Below are 13100 nucleotides of genomic sequence, written 5' to 3' on the forward strand. Positions count from 1 at the left end.
AAAAAAAGATGAAATTATTCTTGTCAACAACTCCATAAATATGTGCTATCCATTATTGCAGGGGGGCTCCTAATTGACAAATTGCCAGAAATTAACTGTTTGACTTCAAGAACCAACGCTAATTTTATGTCAGTTGCAGATGAATGCCAACACTAATTGTGAAGTGCAGAAAATTATAAACTGAAGATATTCAATTATTTATCCCTATTGATTATTATTGATGACTATTTGATCATTTATCACTAAAATGTCGTAGGCTAATCATTCCATTTTCCACCAAAAAAGTGCAATTTTCATTGACTCAACATGATTCATCATCCACGTTGAATAAGGGAAGAAAAAATGGATACAAAATCCGTTAATATCTACAACCAGCAAAGCTGCAATGTTAATCTAATGATTTGCTCTGTGTGATGTGTCTTTGGACAGTCAGGTCTTTCAGAGGACTCTATCTGAGTAGAAAGGCTCCTTACTGAAAAGCAGAAAGAAAAATGAGCTGAACAGTAAGGTCTGTTTTGCAGCAGATTTTACCTACACTGCAGAAATTGCAGAGTATCAGCACTTCAAAATTACAAACGTGCTGCACCTGGTTCCTAAACAAACAAAGCACAACATAAGACTCTCCCTTGATGACTTATTTTGATGAAATCATTGAGCCAAGGCAGAAAGCTTGAATTACAAAAGCAGCAGCCTGAATAAGCCTGCTTATTCCTGCTACAATTACCTTTTCTCAGTGAAGGTTGTCTATTTTATCAATAGCTCTGTCAACATTTTAAAACCTTCTCAGAGTAATTCAGGTTGTTGAATGTAAATAAGCCACCTGCTTTCAGAGATCAAAACAAGATCCATTTATTTATTTATTTATTTATTTATCTATTTATTTATTTATTTAAACTGATAAAGAAGAGGCCCTGCACACAAATGAGAAAACACTTTCGATCTCTTTCCCCTCTGTTTTTGGCAAGTCAGATAATGCTCTAACAGAAAAATAGGTTACAGTGAAGGAACTTAACAGTGCATGCCCTTAGCTATATAACACCAGATGACTAGTGATGCCACCAAGAGTTTGATGTTTCCTGCACGTGTTGCCTAAACTGTTCACTGTAGTACAAGGGATCTCTAGGAAAGCCATGACAGGGTCTTATCACGTAAGATGTTGATATCAAACCCCTTCTTTTCAAGCAATGGTTCCAATATTACAAGGAAAGTACTGCCTTTCATAATACCCCATGGAAGACAGATGCTCCTTTGTCACTGATGCTGTGCACTGAGAATCTACCACTATGCCTGGAGCTGGTTGAAGGTTGGGAAATATGAGGCCCAGCACAAAGCAATCTCTTATAGAGTGTAAAGCTGTTTGAGTGACAGAAATGCTCACACATGTTTCTCTGTTTTGGTGAATGACACCAAGCTCCTCTTCCCTTCCCTCTCAACATTTTTTGTTTCTATAAGAGTAAATACAGAAAAGGAGTATGACAGAATCATCAGCATAAATATCCTAGTCATTTTAACCTTGTGCTGTCAGAGCCTGTCAAGCTTCATCTTCCTACTCCCTCCTTTTATTCTTTCTCACATCTACATTCATATCTAGTGTACTACATTCATAAGCAGGCAACAGAGTAGATTTTAGTTCATATTTTATAAGCAGAAACTGACCTCAATTCTCTGGAACTCTGCACATTTTCTACAGATTCATGCTTGACTATAATTTATCTTTCAAAAATGAAAACTTTATTTTCACTTTTCATTATCTTAGGATGTACATCATAAAGCAAATATATATATATATATATATATATATATATAAACTCTGAGGCAATTTCTATCAGACTTGCTATATAAACAGTACATTTTGCAGTGTGATGGAATTTCATACTCTTTTAACCTCTTCAGTCTCAAAGCTAATCTCACAGCTCCCAGTGGCAGCTTTGGCATTGGCTTCACTAGTAACAAGTTCAGGTTTCATTATTTGTAATTAAGACATCGATCAGAAATAATTTTCTATCTTTTTAAAAGTTCTCCTATTACCCTTCATACAAATGAAATAACTTACATTTACTTGTATTCCAGTATAAAAGTTTAATTATCTCCCAAATGCTAGCATTTTCTCACTGTGATTGTTTTAAAGTTCTTCTAAGGGTAAAACTCTTGGTACATTCCTTTCAAACCTATGCATCTTAAGTAGCCATTTTTTTGTTTCAAGACAAATATTCCATGTTATTTTTCCAGCTTTTTTCTGCTGAAATAGTTCAGAATAAACTTTGAGATATGATTACAAAACATACTCCTGTATACCTGTGTCAAACACATTTCTTTTTCATATGCAGTATCCCTGAGATTATACAATAATGACAGGCAAACAAGACTTACATGTTTCTCACAAGTGTTGTAAACACACAACAATTCTACTATCCTTAAATCAGTGAGTATGATTTGAAATGGAGATTTTGATATTTCTAGCATCCCACACACTCTGCGGCATGCTCAAGCAATATAGGATCATTTTACATAAATTAAATATAAATACTGGAAAAGATTACTATAGTGTAATAGAAACCATATTTTATTATAGATAGCAGTTTCAGACAAACTACTTTTTGTAAACAGAATGTATCAATTTAGGTCAACAGTCCAGTCAGTGCAGAAGAGGCTCTTGAAAGAAAAATAAGCAGATGGTTCATTGGCATACAACATATCTGCATCTTCTCATCTCATGATGGTGGGAGATTGGGAGAGGGAGACCTAGAAAAAAAATGTTTTGAAAGAAACCAACTGCACAGATCGATATTTCAGTTGAAAACTACATGCAATCATGTTCAGAGTTTCCACTTAATTCCAACCTTCCATGGAGATACCCACTCCAAATATTTTTGTATAATTCAAGAACTATAGCATTTCAAGAGTAAAAGAGAATGAGACTGGGAATTAATCTCATTCTCTGAGGTCGTTTCCTGTGTGTTGAAGTGTTTTTTTGAAGATATGCAAAGGCATGGTAAGGAATTAGGTGCATGCCATACACAGAATCTGAGACATCCGTTAAATATCACAAAATCAGTCTGAGTTGCTGTTATCTCCCACCACTAGAAAATGGTGACTGAGGTAAAAAAAAAAAATGCTCTCTGAACTACTCATGCAGTTCCTATTTACATGCATATTACTTTCAGAGACATAATCAGATGTTGACTGGTATTATGAAGATAAAGAGTGAAAAGGAAGAAGAGTAATATTTGTATAAGAAATACAAAATCTAGTCAGATTTAAAAGGTGAAAGCTTTAAGGTCTGCATTGACATGACTCGGTAAACTATTTGGCTGATGATCATAGCCTCTTTTGTCTCAGTTTCATTGAACCATTATGGCTTTCTATTATGTTTTCTTTTCCTCTCAACAGATACACTTAACTAGGAGAAGGAGATAAATTAAAACATTCTCCCACAAATGTGTAATTTTTCTAGATGAGCAAAAAGTCTCAAATCTCAGTTTTATCTGGAAAGTGTTCTAGTAGTTGTTCTTAACTGCTTTTTTGAGATAATGGCACAGAAAGAAAAGCTTTGAATCCAAACCCTTTCTAGCAGGGAAAGACCAAATATTTGATGATATCCAAATATTTTTTTAGAAACCAATGGAATCATAGTTCACAATTTCTTATCAATTTACAAATTCTGAAATATTTCTTTCAATATAAAGTTGATATGCCTGAGAGGAGTTACAGTAGAGGAGGTTTGAGAGATATATTAAAAATGTAAAGGTTCACTTGAGGTAGGTCAAAACAGCAATCAGCCTGAGTCTTTAATTCAGACCCCAAGCCTGATTTACAAAATTTCTTTGAAATGGGTGAAAAAAAAGGTGATAACTAACTTTTGCATTGAATACCAATATTCAAAATTTAAACCTTAAAATGCCTATTTCAGGCATTGTCCTGGAAACATTTAGATATATTTCCTGAGGCACGAATTTTGTAATGTCTCAAGGCACTCACTGCGCTCAAAGTGCAAGAATACAATCTTGCAAACACATTAAGTTGTCCTACTCTTCCAGCTCAAGCAGAATTCAGAATTCATCAATTAAGTCAGAAAGATCAAGGACATCTGCAGAACATGAGCTGGCATGCAGACTCTCACAGGGTAACCAGCTTTCCTGATCTCCTGACCTGAAGGCTAATATTTTGCATAGTCAAGAATCACAAAATGCCCCACAGGCCTCAGGGATTGAGTTTTGGGATTATCTCACTGGAGAAGTCAATGCTACACTGCTGATGAAATGGGATGAGTAAATTGAGATCTGCAGCCTTATTGCTTGTCCTGGGCTAGTATTTTAGATTTACTGGATCCTGAATTCTGCTGACTCCTGGGTTTTTTGGCTGTTATAGCTCCTGGGTGCAGAATTGCAAAAGCTAGAACTACTTCCTCACCACTGGTGCTCCATTGCTCTCAGTCTCTCCCACACTCACACAGAGGTAGGAAAAGCTTCTTGTGCCATCTCTTACAGAACTTACTGAAGACATACCCCCAAGATAAGGTTCAAAATTCCTCTGGCACAAGGGCTTGCAATCCAGGGAGTTTTGGAAATCATCAGTCTATCTAACATACATTTCAAAAACAATAAAACCATTATCCTTTTCAGGAACAATTGCAGATTCATCAATACACAAATTTGATTCATCCATACCAGCACTTAACATTCAACTAAGAGTTACTTTCTTCCTCTCTCTGCAGGATACATAACTGTCTGCACAGGATCAAAGATCTTCAGCAGGAGAGTCCCATGCACATTGTTCAATCAGCAGGGGATCTGTAACCCAAGGAAAAATATCCTGGCTGTCAATACTGAGGGAAAGGAAGCATCCCATGCCAGGTTGCACTTGGCTACTCAAGTCACACTTTTTTCTTATAATCTTTCACTGGTTATTTCAGGCAAGTCCCTTATAGAAAGTGTGCAGATGCCTAACTTAGGTTTGGAGGCTACATGCTGGAGTGAGATTGGTATAGTTTCAGTATATAACCAAAAGTTTCAGCTGCTGAAGGGAACTGGAGCAGTGAAATATGGTTCAGGGAGAAGGTCGTTCAATCATTTGAGTGCCAGTTCTAGGAAATTCCCCCTATGTAACAGTGACACTCTATGACTGTGTGTCCTCATTACAGAAGGGTAGATACAGTTTCTGCGATGAAAAGAAAGCACTGAATTTCACATCATTTTCTATACGTGCATTAAGTGATGTCAACTGAGAGTGTGGAACAGTAACTAAAACCAAATTGAAAACTTCTGTTTGACCTAATGAGTGGCTAAGACAGCAGATATTTTGAAGAAAATATGTTTGGCCTGAGTGTGCAGATAGAGACAGCTTTTAATTTATCACACCAAGTGAAGATACAGCAAGTCTTCCTGAAGGGCCAGATGGCCCAAGTTCTTAATTGGTATATGGAATTTGTTATTCTTGCAGAATAGATCACTCTCATCTCCACATATTTACTTTTCTACAGGTCTCATATTAAGTTACTGGGAACAGGCAGTGAGAGTACAGTTGCTGTAGGTGCAATGTGTTTCTCATTTTATTTATCACTACCTTAATTTCAAAAATTCCACAACAAACAGTATGCCTAGAAAAAGCAAGCATCCCTAGGCATTTTCATCATGCTAGGTACTCCAAGATGTCAGGGAGAAGCTATCTCTCAAGACAGGAAAAAGAGATTGTGTCCTTAACTTACTCTATCTCCACTTCTGGGCAGACTAAAAATCCTCTCTGTAAAAAGATTTCTAAAAATAAAAAAAGAACAGGGAGCTTAGTGTGAAACTGAAACTGAACTATTCACTGAAACAACAGCCTCATTCTAAATCTGGGAATCTGTGAGAGCAGCATTTTTTGGCTGAATTGACACTGAAGAATAATAGACCTTTCAAATGTTTTCTAATTCAGTGTTGTTTGGTTTCTGGGCTTAGAATTTGTGTATAAGGTAAGAAATGGTAAGAGAAACAAATCTGAAACTCCTTGCATATAGTTCCTAGCTTGTCAGATCTGTCAGAGTGTTTAGAACTAAACTACAGCACTGATGATAAAAAGCCCTATGTCTGCCAGCAGAAATACTACCATTTCTTCTTTCTTGCCTGCTTTTTCTGTTATTTCAACAGTCTTAAAAGACTATACTCAGTAGTAGAATTTGACTGCTTCTCATTGAAGAAAGGAACTTCGAAGAGCATTTTGCATTTTGCCCAAGAAATAAGCCCAGGTATAGTGCCTCCAATGGCAACTGCAAATGTGAGGGGGTAAAGTACATTTCATAGTTAATGGATAGTATTAGTATAGGTGCACAGACTCAGATATGGAAGAAAGTCTGACTACACAAGACCAATGCACATGAAAGTTAGCAGAAGCCTTACATCAAATTCAGTATATGCTAAATATGGGGATCTTTTTGTTGTTATTGCCTAAGTAGTTTGCACTTTTGCTCTTCTGGTGCACCAGTGGGATTCACTCAGCCTCCCTCTGACAAAATTTTCTAGATGAAATATCTGCTATCACATTCCATTTTTTTTCCCATCCTAAAAAAATCACCTGTTGCTGAAGGCAGCCCTGAAGATATAATTAATACCTACATACACTGAGGAGTATTGTAAATAAAGAATATCATGAGGACATTGTTAATATATACTAGTCATGGTGCCTTAGGACAGGTTGTCATATTTATTTTTAAACAGCACAGATCATCACCCTTATACTGAGAGCCTTATGTTAGGATCTTTCACTGTAGAAAAAACCAGCAGTTAACTCTCCACAGTTTTCTTGTTTGACTCCACCAGTAAAAGTATGTTTCTAATGATTGCAGTAATGGGGTATGAAGAAACAAGAGTATAATACAGGAAGTTAAAGGTTAAGCAGAAGAAAATAATTCTGGTTTGCTTTGGTATCTGCTTTTTCTTTCATACTAATAGGCTAAATAAAAGAGGTATAATAGAAAAATGAAAACCCTAAAATGCACATACACTGATATAAAAACGGCTATATATTTTTCCTACTGGGATCTTAATACTCCTATTGTTCAACAAAAAGAAAATTTTAGTTTAAACCATACGCACATACACTCCAAAAACTTCAAAAGGAAAAATTCATAACTTGAGCTTGGATATTCTTTTCTAATAGCTGAATGGCTTGACACTTAGGGTTATCTTTTCTCTTCAACAGAAAGCTGTTTTGGATTATTCAGTTTAGCAAGACAGTATATATCTCTTAACTCTGACAGTTCCGGTAACAGCGAGCTATCCAATTTCCAAACTGTTTCAAGACCATAGCACTTTGCATGTAGATGGTGGCAGAATATGGATGAGCCAAGATGCAGTAGCATTCCAGATTTTCTGCGACCCAAATTTTTCTTATCGTACAACAACATTGGCAATATTTATTATGTTTGCTATTGAAATAAGAAGAAAATTGTTCTGATCCCATATTAGAAACTTTCTTTTGCATAGATAAATAAACATAACAGATAATCTATTCTTGAATTTTGAAAGAGATCTGTTGCCGTATGGAAAAAAAAAATGCACAAAAAATGAGATCCAGATTAAGGAAATCTCATTGAGATCTAAATATTGATATGAACCCTGATGGTTCCTGGGGGAACTGCCCAGCTCCTGACATACATTGGAGCTTGACTCTAAAGTGTCAAATCAACTTAATCTCAACATTTATACTGGTCATACCCTACACATATCATCATCTTGCCTTTTATGCAGATGCATTCTCAATGTATCATTTTACTGTCAACACCTCTTCCACAGGGGCAGTATATCAGCAATGGAGGTGCTTTACTACAACTATGCCAGACCTCCAACCCAAAACTATAGTAATATTTTGCAGATTCAGTCAGACAGCAGAATGTGTGCTTTAGCTAGTCTATATTTTCAAGCCACCATTTCAGATGTAACTGGAAAAGGAAATATGTTTCTCATTAAAAGGTTTTGCAAGGTTTCCCAAAAGTTTCATTAAGACACCATGGAGATCTTGAGAAGAAGGTCAGCAAATAAAAGCAGACAAGTTATGTGAGAAAGAATGTGTAGTATCTTAAATTCCACTCTCTCAAATAAGTAATAAAAAATATTTGTGGACATTAAGCTGGCTGGCATATTTTAAATTTATTTTTTCTCTCTATTGTACCTTTGTCCTAATCTCTTTTAGACCATCAAAGCTGTGTAAGAGCATAGATATTTCACTATATTTATATTGCAGGGTTAATGGGTGATCTCTAGAAAATATTTAAACATGCTAAGCCCCACAAACAGTGGCTGTCATTATTATTCTTACTGGATTAACTTGCATTTGACTTCATGCATCCCCTTTGTGCCTGCAGAGATACAATGTCAGAACAGTCGTTGACAGATAAAGTCCTTACTATGAGACAGGAACATGTGGCCCAAAAAAGCTGTGGATGCTCCATCCCTCGAAGTGTTCAAGGTCAGATTGGATGGGGCATCTGAACAACCTGATCTAGTGGAAGGTGCCCCTGCCCACGGCAAAGGAGTTTGTAACTAGATGAACTTCAAGGTCCGTTCCAATCCAAAACATTCTAGGAAAAAACATTAGTTGTACTGTACTCAACGTCTCCAGGACTCATTCTTGACTCAAAGCATTCTCAAATCTTACCTCCTTTGTGCTTCTGAGCATGTCATAAAAACCCAATTTTATATACAAATACATAGACAACTTTATGTGTGTATATATATATACACATGTATGTACATTTTTCTATGAAAATGTGCACACGTGTGAATAAATAATGTGGATAATAGGTCAGATATGTGAAGACAATGAACTCAATAGCATGTTCTGCCCTTGATCGAACTCTACACAATTTGAGAACATCCCTCTTTGGAAAAAGCTGACTTGGAAACTTAACAGCAAGAAAGTCTGTCAACCTTTGGAAAAAAAAGGGAAGCAGTAAATTATTCTTCTGTCTTGCATATTTTAAGCTTTAAAAATATTAACCACTTTTGTATATTATTTCAGAAACATGAAGTTTTTGGTAGTGTTGTTGTTGTTCTCTGGTAAAATGAAAACATTTTACCATAGAGTCTTGGACTTTTAGCAACATTTTCACGCTTTATTCCTGGGAATTCCAATACTTATTTGTATAACAAATAGCACAACTGAGACAGCACATAAGCAAAGATAGTACAACTAGCAAAAAAAGCTGAGATGCCCAAAGCCTTCTTTGCCTCAGCCTTTACCAACAAAGTTTTTGAGGTTTTTCTGCCTGGAGATAATGCTCAAAGAGGAGACAATATATCAGGAGTGGAAAAGGATTGATTCAGGGGTCGGTCAATAAATCTCATCCTATGCAAGTCCATAGCACCTAATGAGATGGATCTGGGGTGCTAAGTAAGCTGCAAGATGTAACTATGACACTCTATCATCTTTGAAAGGTCATTTACTCAGAGACAGCCCGCAACAGCTGAAGAAAAACAAATACGGCACTCATCTCAGAAAAAGTATGAAGCATGACTCAAGGTTTTGCCTAACATTTATGCCCATCAAATCATGGAATGAGTAATCTAGACGCACATTCTGGGCAATTGAAGGAAGTAAAAGGTAACTGGAATGGTAACCAGCATGCATTTACCAAGAATTATATTACAAAATCAGTCTGATTGCCTTCTAAACTGAATTTATACATGAGGAGTGAGAAGTGAATGTCAAATATCTTGCCAAGAGCAAGGCTTTCTAGATGATCTCTCAGAGGATCTTAAAGACCAAGATAGGTTAACTACTACATGGGTAAAAAATTGTTTAAAGAGTGCTGGACACTGATTAAAAGCAAAGTACCACAGGAATTTATTCTAATTTAATTCATTTATCAATTACCTGGAGGAAATGGAGTGCCCTGTTCATCACGTTTCTAGAGTTTTCCAAACTGAGGTGAGCTGTGAAATATACACAGAGACAAGGTGTGTCTGGGTGGCATCGGAATGACTTCTGGTAGCAGATGAGAAACAACAGATACAAACTGAAACAAGAGAGTTGCATTTGATAAAACTTTTCCCCTATGAAGAGAATCAAAAAGCATAACAGTATACCTGGAGAGGTTTTACAGTATGCAACCTTAATGGTTTTCAAGACTCAAGTGGATAAAGCCCCAAGAAAATTGCTCTCAAGTCAGCATTGGCCCTTCTTGGAGCTGGAAGTTGGATTAGAGATTTTCCATGGTGCTTTCCAATGTACTGTGATTCTGTTTGCCACCTACATAAGGCTGTGTAACCACCTCCATCTTTTTGTGCATGCAGACACATTAAGTGCTTCTGCTTAAAACCATAAAAACACTGAGAGACTGTACAGTCTCTATAGACACCCATTGTCAAATATAATCTACTGACCTACATAGTGCCAAAAACAGAGCTGTTGCTACTGAGCTGCCATTCCTCCTTTTTAAAATTTCCTCTTTGTGCAATAGTAAGGTTATAAATTTTACAACTTAATTAAGCTGTCTTTTTCCCAAGGAAATATTAAAGAACACTGAAGTCTTTAGAACTGAGTAAAGAATTTGTGTTCAAATCAAAACAAGTTTAATGGAATTTTCTATTCTTAACAGCAAGGAGAAAAAGTTTTTACTGAATGCTCTATTTTGCTCCACACTTAATGTGTCAGTCATATGCTGCATGAATAAAGTAGGGGAAAAGGACACATTTTGCCAGGAAAAGATGACTTATGAATATAAAACTATGATTAGTTTAATTTTAAGAAATTAACAGCAATGAGGTGGGTAAGATACACTTATTAAACATCAATGACACATTTACTTAGCTACAACCTCTTCCTACAGACCAACATAGCTCAAGGACCCTACTCACTTCCTTTCCCTCCCCCTTTCCTTGTATGTGGCATCACCACTCATCTTGGTGTCATTTAAACATAATTGACTGTCTGTCAATTCAGACAGTAATTTTAAGCATATGAGTGTAGGAGGCTTTGGCCTCAGAAATTTGTGTTTTTCTGAGCATATGAATTTCACAAATATGGAAGACAAGGAGGCCAAGAAATCCCTGAATGCTGCCATTTGCATGAAATTGTTACACTAAGCAAAACAAACAAAAAAACGACATATAAAAAAACAAAGAGCTTTTACAAATTACACATCAGGAACAGCATAGTTTCATGCTCCATTTTTCTGAATTGCCCTCTTGGAAAGAGTGGGTATGTAACTGACTCATATCCCATCTCTCACTGATGGGTAAAGCCATTGACAAAGTAGTGCCAGGAAAGTAACAAAAGAGCACACCTGCCAAAATCCTAAAGCCTTTGCAAACAGGCTTTGAGCCAGATCATAGCATTTAGAAAGCAGCAGCAGCAGCAGCAGCAGCAGTAAAAGACTGTCTCCCCATGGCAATGGATTGGCTGTTTCTTAATCCTGAATTACTCAAACTCCAGTAGTCAGTGCCTCAGGGTTGCTGTCTCATTTAAGTGACATTTATTAAAAAAAGCTTTTGTAATTGTACAATGAATTACTATTATGAGGACCAAAGAGTAGTAATCGTAAATTGTTTCTCTACTAAGGACTAGTGGCAAAACACTAAACAGGGTTACAACTGCACTGCTTTTACTGAATCTATGGACTTATTTTTATGAGAAATCCTGCCCTATTATGCTGGTTTAGTCTACACAGAAAATGAGTGACCTGGGAAGGCACAAGGACACTACCCATATCAGATCAATTACGAAACCACCTAGTTGTCCTGGAAGTCCAGCAGGACCTCCATCAAGAGGCTCCAGAGGCAAGTGGACAACATCATCTTTCTGGGGCCCTGGCTGCATTATGTACAAGACCCAACATAAAGCACTTCCTACCACAAGGTAAATAAATGCCAATTAATAGGCTTATAAATGGTATTCTGTAAATTCTTTAGAAGTCCATTCCAAGACACAAATTTTTTAGTTTTATTTGTATCCTGGTTCTATTGTTACTTAGTGATGTTCTAGAATTTCCAGCCAGTTTCCACTGTGGCTTACCTGGCACCCAAGTAATTGGGCAAAATTCCAGTTAGAAAAGCCCCTAGGAGAAATATATATTTACTTGTCATACTAATTTGTAACCAGGACTTGAGTATTTTGAAGGAAAAAGAAGTAATTTCATTTTTTGAGGTGAAAATAGAAAATAATGCTATGTTTGTATAGCAATCTCTATAGGCAATGTTAGCCCTTAACTGTATTAGAAAACAAAGAACTGAATGAAAACAACACAGAGAAATCCAAGTTAACCAAATTCAGGCACAAACACCACACACAAAGTTATCTGCATTAATGCACTTCAGATTTGATTTTGAAAAATACTTTATTTCCAAAATTCTTTTAAAAAAAATCTCATCTACTTTCCAAATTACACCGTTTTCCATAAGACAATGTCAGCTTGGGAGTCTTATAAAGATTTTGCTCACTTTAATTTTAATAACATGAATTTTCCAAATATGTTTTTCTCTGTATATTGTCTTATTTTGAAAAGAAAACAGATTTTAAAATAGTTTTTATTTTTTGCCTATATCTATTTTTCCTATTTAAATAAAAAAATGTGGAAGTATGGGATGCTCAGTATCTTAGGTACAACTTAGCATACAAGTGAAAAACCTGTGCTTCCTTCCTAGCCTTCTTACAACATTACATGACACTATGATTTTTAACTGCTTAGATTGGCAGAGGTCAGTTTTACTACTGTAACTGTATTGCCTAGACTAACATAGTTTCAGTCTTTGGAAATAAAGAAAAAAATATAGTTGAAATATGTCTGTGAAATATTTTAGGTACCCCTACTCTCATCCAGACCTCCTAGACAGTTAAGAGCACATTCCCTAATACATTTTACTCCAATACTACATATCTTTATTGGCTGAAGTGGATTGCTGACTTATCATTTCTCTTAAATACCTCATTTCTACATTTCATGCCAACCCAAGAGAACGTTCCATAACAAATTGTCTCAAAATCAGTGCAAGGATGTAGGGTGCTACAAGATAGATGTCTGAGTAAGGGCAGGTCTGTGTTAAAACCATTTTCTTGACACAAATTTGCTAGTGCTAGAACTAGAAAAAATACATTTATGTCCTGAGTTTTGGTTTTTTCTTGGAAAT

The sequence above is a fragment of the Zosterops lateralis genome, assembly GCF_965231275.1.
Source record: "Zosterops lateralis genome assembly, chromosome: 1".
Classification (NCBI taxonomy): Eukaryota; Metazoa; Chordata; class Aves; order Passeriformes; family Zosteropidae; genus Zosterops; species Zosterops lateralis.